General features: G+C 45.9%; 1 protein-coding gene across 6 annotated transcripts in view; it reads left to right on the plus strand.

Annotated features, from left to right (window-relative positions):
- Positions 1–12,096, plus strand: part of PAK4 (p21 (RAC1) activated kinase 4) — a 107,412-nt gene that overhangs the window by 35,848 nt on the left and 59,468 nt on the right. The window contains exon 1 of one of the 6 annotated variants that reach the window (XM_075016375.1): positions 11,702–11,830. The exons of the other annotated variants lie outside the window; for them this stretch is intronic. The gene's annotated coding sequence lies outside the window, so the exon portion shown is untranslated. Of the gene's footprint in view, positions 1–11,701; positions 11,831–12,096 lie in introns of those variants that run through there. 6 annotated transcript variants of the gene reach the window in all.

A 12,096-nucleotide genomic window follows, 5' to 3' on the forward strand; every position in this document is an offset into this window, starting at 1 on the left:
ATTAGAGCTTTATTTATCCTGTTTTATACAAAAGGAAACAGGTTTGAGTCCGTGGTGGAACCACGAATTGGGCCTTGAAGCCCTTTTGCCTCTGCCAGCCCAGTTTAAATATTGAGTGATCCAGTGGCAAATGCTGCCAGAGAGTAGGTTTGTGATTTAGATGTAAATAGAGAGGTGATATCACAGGCCAGGTCTCTACTACCAATAATTTGATGTAACTTAACGTCGCTCGGATTGTGAACAAGCTGCATCTGAGCAATGTAAGTGGCACTGGCTTTCATGCTGGTGTGGACAGCGCTTCTGCTGTTGTAGCCACTGCCTAGTGGAAGTGGATTTATTATGTGGATGAGAGCGCTTTTGGCTTCTCCAAACATGCTGCCTCGGTGCAGCTGCACCATTGTTATGCTTCCAGTGCAGACTAGCCCTCAATCAGTATGAAGGGCTTTCTCTATGCGGACCTGTCTGGTGCATGCTCCAGAAGGCCAAGCTGACTTGGTTAGTCATTTGTCAGTGTTAATGGAAGGTGATGAATTGATGGCAGGTTTCTACACCTGAGTTTCTCTGTTCTTTGACCTTTTGGGCACCTCTCCTTTCCCTTGTTGAGTGACTGGGAAAGAGTCAGGCCCAGCATAAGAACAGATTTCCCATACAGAAGCAGTGCCCTTGATCTGCATGTGAGTCACTTGTGAAATCCTTCTTCCTCAGAGCTGTTTTATCGAGGTGGGAGCCAGGCCAACTTGCTGGCGCTGGGTTTAAGAAAGCTTTAGAGCTGAGTAAGCTTTATGCGGGCTGTTCACTGCCCCGATTTTGCTGGGAATTCACAAGGAGAAATGTAACTTTGTCATTCTCTGGAAGCCTGTGTGTTCAGGAAGATCCATCAGTGCCTGTCTGTACACACAGTCCAAGTCAGCCACCAGCCTTGGCGGATGGCTTCGGAACCAATCACTTTAGGGAACTCTAACTGTGTGTTAATGCAAAATAATACAGGAAGGGACTCGTGCATTTTCTGAGAGCGCAAGAAGCTGTAATTTAGCAGAGCAGGCAGCTGTGCAGATGGTCTTTGCCCACAGAGAAAAATGTGTGACTAGCAACCTAGAAAGCAACAGGACAGTAAGATCCAGTTGCACATGGCTGATGACCCTCAAATAAGCACTTAATTAGTAAACCCTGGTGCTGTTACAATTCTGCACAGCGCAGCCTCGCTCTTTGTCGTCGGTTTGTGGTTTGTCAGGGCTAATGAGACTAATGAAGCTTTAGAGTTGATGTCGCTATTAAGATATTTACCCTGCCATCTGAAGTTTGAAGGTGCATACAAATACCCAGCCGGTCTCTCTCAGTGACCTTCTCAAGACTTTTTCTGCATTAGATATTCTTATATTGGCAAAATCCTCTAGTGCAGGTGCAGTCACATCCATGGGAAAGTGCCAGCTCAGCTTATGTTGTTTCAGGGAACTAGCATAAGCTATAGTGGTGTGAGGACTTTAAAGCTGATATAACTGTACCTACCCTAGGGCTCTTAGCAGTATAGCAGTGTCAGTGAAATCACCGGCCTTGCTTTCATAGCCATGCTGATAAAACTATTTGGTATAGCGCTTCATTATAAGTAGGACCTGGAGAAGGTAAAGCAGTGTTCTTTTTCCCTACCCTTTCCTGAGTGGGAAACTGAAGCCCAGGTGAGGGGTTGCAACCAATGTTCTCTCTAATCTTTTCCATCCATGTACGGAAATGTTTGTTTGCTGAGGCATGTGTCAAAGTGCATCACCAGTAGAAGCAAAAAACGTAGCTGTGCAGCTTTGCCAGTCACCTGGATGGCATCTGAATTTCTCCTGAGCAGCTGCACAAGCACCCAGCTTACAGGGAACACCTGGTTGCAAGACAGGAACCTGGGAAGCGGGAATTCTTTGCCCATTCTACCATGTGCCACACAACATTCACTTTCTCCCCATATCAAAGGAGAAACATTCCCTCTAACTCAGCAGGTCCCAGCCTTTTCAAGACTGGGACCTGTTTTTGACAATTCAGTAAGACTTTGTGATCCAAGGCAGTTCAAAACTGAGGGGTGGGCTTGTTTCTACCCTAGGGGAAAAAAAATTATAAATCACCCCCCCCCACCTTCCTCACAGAAATACTCTTGCTGCTGCCCTCTGCTGCTCCTTTACTGGGCCACCGCCGCCTTTGCGTGGCTCTCCACAGCTCTTCTGCTCCCTCCCCCCACCTGCAGTGTGGGTGGTTCCCTGCCCTGCTGCACTGAAGTGAGACTCAGTTTAATTGGTTTGATGGGTGGATCCCTCCTGCTGGCCGTTAAACCAATTAAGTTGAATTCCATTTCAGCACAGCAGGGCAGGGACTGGAAGCTGGAGGAGTGAGTGGCAGTAGTGGCATCAGCTGCAAATGGCTCCGTAAAGAGCCACATGCAGCTCGGAGCCACCAAACAGCACCTCTTAGAAAATCTAATGGCAACCCACGTTTGGGTCCCGACCCGGAGGTTGGGAATCCCTGGTCTAACTTTTTCTATCCATGCGCAGAATAAATTTTGTTCTGAGCAGTGAGGCATGTGCAGATATGCACCGCCAGTAGGAACTCACATTGCTGACTGTAGGCACAATGGACACTGTTCTCATCAGGTAGATAGCGCTTGCATCTCTCCTGGGTGGCAGCCCAAGCACTCACCTTATGGGGAACACTGAAAAGGGGGCCCAAGGACTGAGCCTAAATTGATTGTCCTGTGTGTTTTTGTGTTTTTGTTTTTTTTTTTTATTTCCACAAATCCTCTTGAAGTTACATTCCCCTTTAGATTTGTCCCTGAAGGCTTTAATTGCTGTTTCTGGCTACTGATAAAGTAACTCTTAAAAAAATATATATATATGGTCTGCGTGTGCCTTTGCAGAGCGCTAGAAGCATACTTGCCACAGGCCCTAGCTTGTTGAAATTGGCAGGCTCTTGTGCACAAAAATTCCGTGCAAGCATATTCCCAACACTCCTGGGGCACTGGCAAGGGTATTAGTGTCTCCTTGTGTGATAGTGGTAACTCCTTTGAGTCAGGGTTGCAGTCTCACGTGGGACAGCATGGCTGTGTAGGAAGCCACAGAGCAACCTCAGCAGATTGCTCAACTTGAGCCGCCAGCGTGGAGAACATCTGTAAGCCAGCACTGACGGATCTGAATGTTGCCGGCTCTGCACTGAGCTAAGCACATGCCACTTGCTACGGGCATGTGAGGAATGTGGAGACAAGCTAGGTCAGTGGCTGTGTGCTACAGTAAGAAGGTCAAAATTATCCTGGAATGGTGGTTTGTCACCCGCCATTGCTGGAGAACTTCTTAGCCTGGCAAATGCACGAGTCCTCTTTGGCCGCTCGATGTTGGACTGGGGGGAGCTGTGGGGAGGCATTAAAGGAGTAGCAGCACTTGAGTGGAACTACTGTGCATCCACATGGCCTATGTGTCCTGTGCAGCAGCCAACTGGAATTCAGAACCAGTACTGCATTTGGCTGAAGAGTGGGGATGGGTTTTTGTAGGTTAATCAGTCCTTAAGATCTTTGGGATATGAATATTTCTCTTGATGTGCTTTTATCTTTCTGTGAATTAATTAGTGGGTTTTTACTAGACTTCGCTATGGATGCTAGATGGGTGGTTGTCAGCCAGAAAGAGCGGTGGTTGTGAATTTATTTATTTGTAGCTGCTTTGAAGAGTTGTGGAATTATGGCTGGTTGTACTGACATAACCAAGAAGTGCTTTTCCAGAAGGATAAAGTAATGATGTACCTTCTACATCACTAAGCACACCACAAGCTGAGGTACGTGGCAAGCTTGCTTTCATGCCTCCTTGTATTTCTTTAAGTGATAGCTTTGGAAAGAGAAATGCATATAATTCTTTTTTTCCTAAGGGAGGAAAATAAACAGTGGGGTGTGGGTTTGAGAATGAACGCTTGGCTCCTGAGAACTTGGGTGCCTCTGCCATTGTCTAGTGCATTTTAGTGGAAAAAGCTACTGTGTTCTGAGGGATGTACTGTCAGGCTCATGGAGTTAACAGCATGTTTAGCTGAAGGCAGTTCTTTGAATGATTAACTTTGTAAAAAGCGATCAGCTCTATTCACAGTGAAGCTTTATCAATGTACTTTCCTGCTGTCCTTACTGCTCCTTCTGGAGTATTATTTAGTAGTTAAAAACAAGAAATCCCACACCTGTTGAACGGTTCTGCTGTTTGTGTGTCTTTATTTTCTTGTCTGTAGTGTGACTGTTCAAGTGCCTCAGGAGGGTTGCAAAGGATAACTTTGATACTGTACAGTGCTTTATTTTAAATCAACTTGGTGACAGCTCTGAAGTTTCCAGTCCCCTGTTCCTAGGCACAGCAGGAGCTGTAGTAATGCAAGTGGCTCTGCCCGTACACAAGCCAACTTACCTGAGTACTGAACTTGGGTTGTTACCCACCTTGTGCTTTTCAGCTTATGTCCCTTTCTTGTGAGTGCCAACAGAGGGGCCAGTTATAATGGTGTCATTGGGCTAGTCACCCAAATATACACCATGGGCCTTGGAAGAGTGGCACTTGGGTTATTTTTAGTGCTGCTCTAAAGTAGTGTTTACGTCTACCTGGCCTGGGAATCACCCTGCAGCTGGGAGGTGTAGCTGTACTGAGGTGACAAGGATCAGAGAGGTAGTCGTGTTAGTCTGTATCTTTGAGAACAACAAGAAGTCCTGTGGCACCTTGCAGACTAACAGATATTTTGGAGCATAAGCTTTCATGGGCAAAGACCCACTTCATTAGATGCGTGAGAGATGCCTCTTGCGCATCTGACGAAGCGGGTGTTTGTCCACGAAAGCTTGTGCTGCAAAATTTCTGTTAGTCTATATGGTGGCTCTGTACTGAGGTGGACACCTGTTGCGTAAGACGTAGGTCCAAAGTACCCATTTTTGTCCTGTCTGCCTAGGAACAGCTATTAAATATTAACAAGTGTCCAGTCACTGCTGGGTGCCTGATGCTTTTGATTTATAAAAGATGCTGGGAATGGCTCACTTGAGGGCCCGTGCTGTTCATTCCCTCTGGGGCTCCTGACATTGGCCACTATCAGAAGGCAGGATACTGGGCTAGATGGACCTTCGGTCTGATCCATCTGTGCTCTGATATTCTTTGATATCAAAGGCATCCAGATCCCTTTGATTGCCTGACATTTGTAGGTCCCTGCTTGTACAGTGCCAGCAACCTTCTGAAAACTGATGTTCTTTTTTGGCCTTTTTCAGAGACTGGTAGAGTGTGAGTACGTCCCCCTTAGCATCTCCTGGCAGAGTGAATTTTATCTCAAATATAACCAATTCAAAATGTCCTTGACACTTAAGCATCTCTGGCTCAACAAGTAGTGGAAGACTGAATTGGCTTAGAGCGGGCTTTTTTCCCTTTTTGAAGTGCAGGATGTTTGGAGGTGGTGGTGGTTGTGGTTGTGGGATCCAACAAAAAAAAAAAAACACATCTTTCCAGTGTGATTCTGGGAATGCTTCCAAGTAGCAGTTAAACAATCCAGTGGTGGTGTGACTGTTGACGGATCAAAATTGTCTTATGAGAGGAAAATAAATAAGAGGGAAAATTAGTACAAATGAGGGGTGACTTTTTCAAATTGTAAATCAGGATAGACAATTAACATGCCAAAATGTATGTTTCCCATTTTAAAAAAAATCAGATTTTTTTTAACATAAAAAGGTCCATCTCTTCTAGGTTACAAGTTCTCAGTGTAGTTATCTAGTAAGCAAAATATGCTTTATTCTTAGTTTTTTATCAAAGGCAGCTGTCTGATCTAAATGGCCTCTAAAATGTTGAATTTTTGTTGCTGAGATGGGAGTGGAGCACCTCTTATACACAGCTGAGTGAGACGTTTCACTTTGTATTGAAACACTGCAGGAATGTGTGCTGTTCAGGATTTCCTTAGAGTTCATTTTGTGCTGATAAGACCTTAGTGTTGCTACTTTTTTCCCTCTCCTTCTGGGGAACTGCATTTGAGAAAGGGTGGGGAACTGAAAGCGTAAACTTCTGCATATTACAGACAGCCTCCCAAATGTGTCTAGCTACAGGGATGGATTTTGCAGATGGACGCCATGAATTTGAGGTGCTAAAAATGTCCAGGTTTTGTTTACACAATACAAAAAACTAAAACACAACAAAAAAAAAATTACCCCAGAATTATGGACACAGACTTCAAAACACTGGAAGTCTTGCAAATACTAACAGTTTTGGCAAGAGCTACTCAAGTTATTTCAGCTCCCCCCAAGTCAGTGGAAACTCGGAGTACTCATCACCCCCATAGAGTTCTACAGTTATATTGGCAGATAATGCTATTCTTGGTTTACTTCCCATGTGCCAAGGACAGATGGGTAGACAAGCTTTAGACAAGCGTAAGATTTAAGGCCAAATGTTTGGCTGGGTTATAAAACATGGGCTCTAAATTTCTGGGGTTTGGAGCCTGTTTAAATTACCTCATTGGTAATCTGGTGTACGTTCTATCATTTAAGCATCTTACTCTTGGCTTCCGTCTTTCTTTTTATTTTAAGATCATGAGCTAAAATCTTCGTAAAGCTTTATTAAGGTCTCTCTCACACTCAGCTGTATCTGCCAACCTTACTAGGGTAGATGCAGTTTACCCTGACAAGGACTTTTAGGCTGATATAACTTTGTCTATGCTAGGGCAGAAGCCTCTGAGGCTTTATCAGTAAAGGACCTCATACCTAACCGAGGCTATGCAAGGAAAACTTAAGTGTAGACCAGATCAAAGAGGGATTTTAACTGAGGAAGGAAAGGAGTGTGCTTGAATGCAGAGGCTTCCAAGTGAAGCTCCATGGAGAAACTGACTGGTTGCGGATGTTTTGGGGGTAGTGTTGCCTGGTTGATAGAGCATGGGAGTGAGACCCAGGAGATGTGGGGACTATAACCAGCTCTGCCACTGACTTGCTAGGTGGCCTTGGGTAAGTCACTTACCCTTTCTATGCTGCAGTTTCCCCATCTGTAAAATGAAGATGGCACTTCATTGGAAAGCACACAGATCCAAGTGTAAAGTAGGCAAGAGAAGGAATTGCCTTTCCAAAGTTGCCTGCAGTCCCCAGTTGGCCTGGGAAGGCTGTGGCTATGGCTTGGCTCCCCAGACACTGAGGAGGGCTGGGGTCAGGCATGTCTTGGGGTTGTGGAGAAGAAATGAGAAGGTTGTGGAAGGTGGGGGGGTGGGGGGGCTGGGGCTTGGGCTTGCCTGCCTTAGCTGTGCCTTCATCTGCTGTCCATGATGAATTAAAAGAACTATGTGGTGGTGGTCTCCCTTATACCTGCTTAAGACACAAAGAAAACAAAGCAAAATTACCCTAAAATGTAATCAACATCCTTCCCTGGAAGCAAGTGTAGTAATTGCAACAGGATATTGTGCTCCTGAACAGAGGGACACGGCGTCTGCCATCTTCAACAGGAAAACAGTTGTCCATATAATAATCTGATACTACTTATTGTGGGGTTTAGCCTGCTGTATCTACTGCTAAGCTCTCATGCATTCAGATATAGTCTGAACCTCTCTCTCATCTGGAACTCTCGCCTCTGGCAAACTTCGTAGACCAGCAGGATTTTAGTTAGCCGAACAACTGCTTATCCTGGATGTGGCCAAGTTTCCCATGGTCCTCTAATGTTTTACAACCACCAGTCCTGGCTGTCAGTGTTCTGTGCTGTTGTTTACCTGTAACTTACCCCAAGCGTCATCTAAGAGCCCAGTAAGCAGTGGAAACATTAGTAATGCTGCTAGACAATACTGACCTCCCATCTTCTGGCAAATTTTCTTGTCTGGCACTCATCAGGTCCTTACGGTGCCAGATGAGAGAGCTTTAACCTGTATCATGAGTCTGGCTTAAACCATCAATCAAAGTAAATTTGTTTTTGTGCTTTCTGATGCTGAGATCTACAGGTTGGTTTTTGGTGGTGGTTTTTTGTTTTCCCTCCCCGCAGGGGTTTCTCCAGCTGTGAGGGTAAGTTGCTTACCCCCTTCTCCCTCCAAATCCTTCTGGCAACAACTGGGATTCTGAAGTGTGCACTGCTCCAGGAGTTGGGGGTTTGAGGAAGAAGTTATTAAAATCCCAGAAGTTTATAATACTGCTATGTAGACAGTTTGGGAACACCTTGTGGTGATTTGAACTGGGGTTTCCAGCTTCTGATCCCTTGGGGCAGGGGTGAGCAAACTTTCCATGTTTTCCATGTTCGGCTTCACTTTTTATCCCAGCAATTAGCAGCCCCTCGCCCCTACCTGTCTAATGTAATCCAAACAGATGGAAATTTTGGTTATGTTCACATGGGGGGGCTGGGGGGGAAGAGCCTTTTGGAATATGTAAGAAAATATGTAAAAACTTTATTAATCAGTGTATAAATGTGAATACACCTACATAAAAACAACAAAACCTGTGGCACCTTATAGACTAACAGACATTTTGGAGCATCGTATCTGACAAAGTGGGTCTTTGCCCACAAAAGCTTATGCTCCAAAATATTTGTTAGTCTATAACAGTGGTTCCAACCTTTTTTGAGATGGTGACCCATTTTGATACTTCAGTAAGGATTTGTGACCCAAGGCGGTTCAAAACTGGAAGGGGGGGTGTTTTTCTTCTGGGGGGGGAGAAGAATTCATAAATCTTGATTTACCCCTCCCCAGTCTTCCCTCCCTTCCCGCTCCCAGGCTTAAACCCCAAAACACCCCTTCCCACCTACCTCACCCAAAGCCACTGCCGCCTCTTCTGCGTGGCTCCCCACAGCCCTCCTACTCCCTCCCCCCACCTGCAGTGCAGGCAGTTCCCTGCCCTGCTGCACTGACATGAGACTCAGTTTAATTGATTTGATGGGTGGTTCCCTCTGGCTGGGCTGGCCGTTAAACCAGTTAAATTGAGTTACATTTCAGCACGGTAGGGCGGGGACTGGAAGCCAGAGGAGTGAGCGGCAGCAGCTGCAAATGGCTCCTTAAAGATCCGCCTGCGGCTCTGAACCACCAAGACAGTGCACCTTAGAAAAATCTAATGGCAACCTATCTTTGGGTCCTGACCCATAGGTTGGTAATTCCTGGTGTATAAGGTGCCACAGGTCATCTTGTTGCTCTTGAAGATACAGACTAACTCAGCTACCCTTCTGATACTTGTCTACATAAAAACGGTATTTCAACATTTTCATGAGCCATGAGCTTGAGACCCAGCAACCAATAGTGCAGTGTCCCCCTCTCCCTCCCCAGGGCCTGCCCCCCACTTTGCACACCCCTGTCTTAGGACATCGTATAAGTAGTATCCCTGAATAGCATGAAGGGACAAGCCACATTGCTGTTGTGCGGGCCCATTTCCTGTTGTCTCAGACTTTCAAATATATCTCTGTTACAAGGTTTTAATGGCCACACCAGTCAAATCTTTTGAGATCGTATTTTATTTGCGGGGGAAGGGAGGTCCTCTAGATTTGCTGTTTTGTAAACCAGTAATTGTGTGCGTCTATGTGGGTTGGCGGCGGGGGTCGGTCTTTTTACCTGACGGGAATAACCCATGAGCGACAGCTGTTGGGCAAGCAGCTGCTTGTGGTGGGGACCCTGCCAGCTTTTCAAGCTGGCCCCGGATTGGGCTGCCAGTATTTTCTCTCCCTTCCTCCTTTTGCTCTTGATCCACTGACTGGAGCACTTGACTGGCTGTTTTGTTTCAAATGTGGCTGTTTCATTGGCTGCAAGCTCAAATCTTCTCCTGTTCCTGCTCCACTGCTTGCTGGCTTTGGCTCTTAACCCTTGCCTTTCCAAATCCAGTGTTAGTGTGCTGTGGGAGCGCAACTGACTTTATATTTATTCAAGCTGTTGTTCTTCCCAGTTTCTGACATTGCTAGCTACTAAATGTGGATGTGCTTTCAGTCCTAGAGGTTAACAAAACCAACCCCCTGTTCAGTTGCTAGTTGTCAAGTGATTGCATAGTAAAATGACTGACTAATGCTTGGAATGGTGGAAAGGTGGTCAAGGTCTGAGTTCATAAAGTGTGAGTTGTTTTGTTTTCTGCTCACTTGAAGGGAGAGTTTCCAGGTTTGAGAGGTGGCTGGGGGCATGGCGTTTAGCTAAGTGGGTTGCTGGTGGTATTGGAACGCATTTGGCCCTTGGGTTCCTTGTGCTAAGGAGTTAATGCTTCTCTAGCTCTGATTGTGTTCCCTAGGTTCAGTTTCTGTGCTGGCAGCCTAGTGAAGTGTAACTGCAAGCTGATAAAAGGAAGGAAGGTCCGGGTTTCATTATGTCTTTGCAGGGAACAGACTCTGGGAACTGTGAAATAAGAATTTTTGTGTTGCTATGGGGAGCTGCTTATTCCATTCATCTAATAAGAGGGGGTGGGAGAGCCAGAATAACAGTGCCAAAAGCAGTCCTGTAGCACTTTAGAGACAAACAGAATAATTAATTAGGTGATGAGCTTTCCTTGGGGCAGAGCCACTTCTTCAGATTCTTCAGAAGTGGGTCTGCCCCACGAAAGCTCATCACCTAATAAGTTATTTTGTTAGTCTTTAAAGTGCTACAGGACTGCTTTTTTTGTTCTGTGAAGATAGAAACTAACACAGCTACCTCTCCTGACTTTCCTCTCATTCTGGACAGTCAAACATGGTGGGAGGTGGTGGGCAAGAAGAAATAACCTGTTAATAAATTCCATGCTCTGTGTGTATAGATCATATCACATAACTGCCTGACAAGATAAGTGGTATAATATAATCACTGTGGCTTGTGTTTAAGGGAAAAAAAAAACGAAACTCCTTGATTTAGTTCGGGTTGATGCCGCTTTAGGCAGGGGGCTGGACTGGGTGACCTGAGGTCTCTTCCAGCCCTAGGCTTCTGTGATTTTTGTAACTGGGGAGATCTGCTATTAGGGAACGTGGGATGGGGGTGAGGTGAATGGTCAGATCACCTCTAAGTCTTCCCACTTGGTTAGTGCATGATTTGTTCCTATATAGCGGTTGGTCTCAAGCTGGGGGCTGCAGACTGCTGGAGGTCCACAGTTTATATCTAAGGAGTTTGTGGAAAAACTTAGACTAAAACCTGAACAGAATTAGACGAGATTCAGAGACAACTGATTTCCACAGGGGGTCTGTAACCTCCCTTTGAAATTTCTTAGGGCTGTGCAAATGAGACGTTTTGAGGCTACTGCCCTACAGGGTTTTCCCAGCTTTTCCATCTTGAAGGAAATCAGCGGCAGTGCTGCCACTTGGGAGGCGTGTCTGAGGTTGAAAAGGTGGCTGTAGGGGCTGGTCTTGACTGACTTGTTCCACCAGCTGCTGTGGTGATGGGTGTGCTGTGAAATGGGCAGAGTTGGTCTAATAAAAGATATTACCTCATCCACCTTCTCTGAGACATCTGAACACACACAACTCCCGAGGTCTAGCAGAGAAACACAATCCCAGCTGTTCCTTCCCTGTCCTACTCCCAATCCAGCTTGCTTGCCAAGAACTGGGCGGTGCTGCATGCCCCCCCCCAGACGCCCTTATCCCTAGTGCAGACCAATTGCCATTGATGTGGGGGAGGCGCTTCAGAGTTAGCAAGGTCAGAAATCTGGGTCCTGCTGAAATTGACGGCATGCAAGCGAGCTGAAGAGCAGTTGAGTTAGCGACCAAATCACCAGCCTCCTTTTTTGACTAAGGAAGTCAGCAAAGGAGGAAATCTAATCTCATCTGGAGGGAGAGAAGGGATATTTTTTTTTTTTTTTTTTTTTGTCTCTTCCCCCCCCCCCCCCCAAATCAACTTTACCTTCCTGCATGTTGTTTTTCCTGGGCTCTGAGTAAGGAATCTTCCTTATTTCATCCGCCCCTGTTGTTTAGTCAAAAGCAAAAGGATGGTGAAGGTGAGTGGTTTGCTGCCTCCTTGCTTTATGCTGTGTTCAACACAGTGTTTTTTCAGAAGGGAGCGTTTACTCCTACGTCTCTTGCCTGACTTGGGGCTGGCGGACGTGTTTCAAAAGCTTGGAAACCCAAGACGCTTCCTTGGCTGGAAGGCAGGAGGAATGGACACCTGTTTGCAAGCTGGCTTTTGGGAGTTGTGCAGACTTCTTTGAGGTCCACTTTAAGCATAGCACTTAAAGCTGTGTCTTTTTTTCTGGAGAACATATTT

The sequence above is a fragment of the Carettochelys insculpta genome, chromosome 22 (assembly GCF_033958435.1).
Source record: "Carettochelys insculpta isolate YL-2023 chromosome 22, ASM3395843v1, whole genome shotgun sequence".
Classification (NCBI taxonomy): domain Eukaryota; kingdom Metazoa; phylum Chordata; order Testudines; family Carettochelyidae; genus Carettochelys; species Carettochelys insculpta.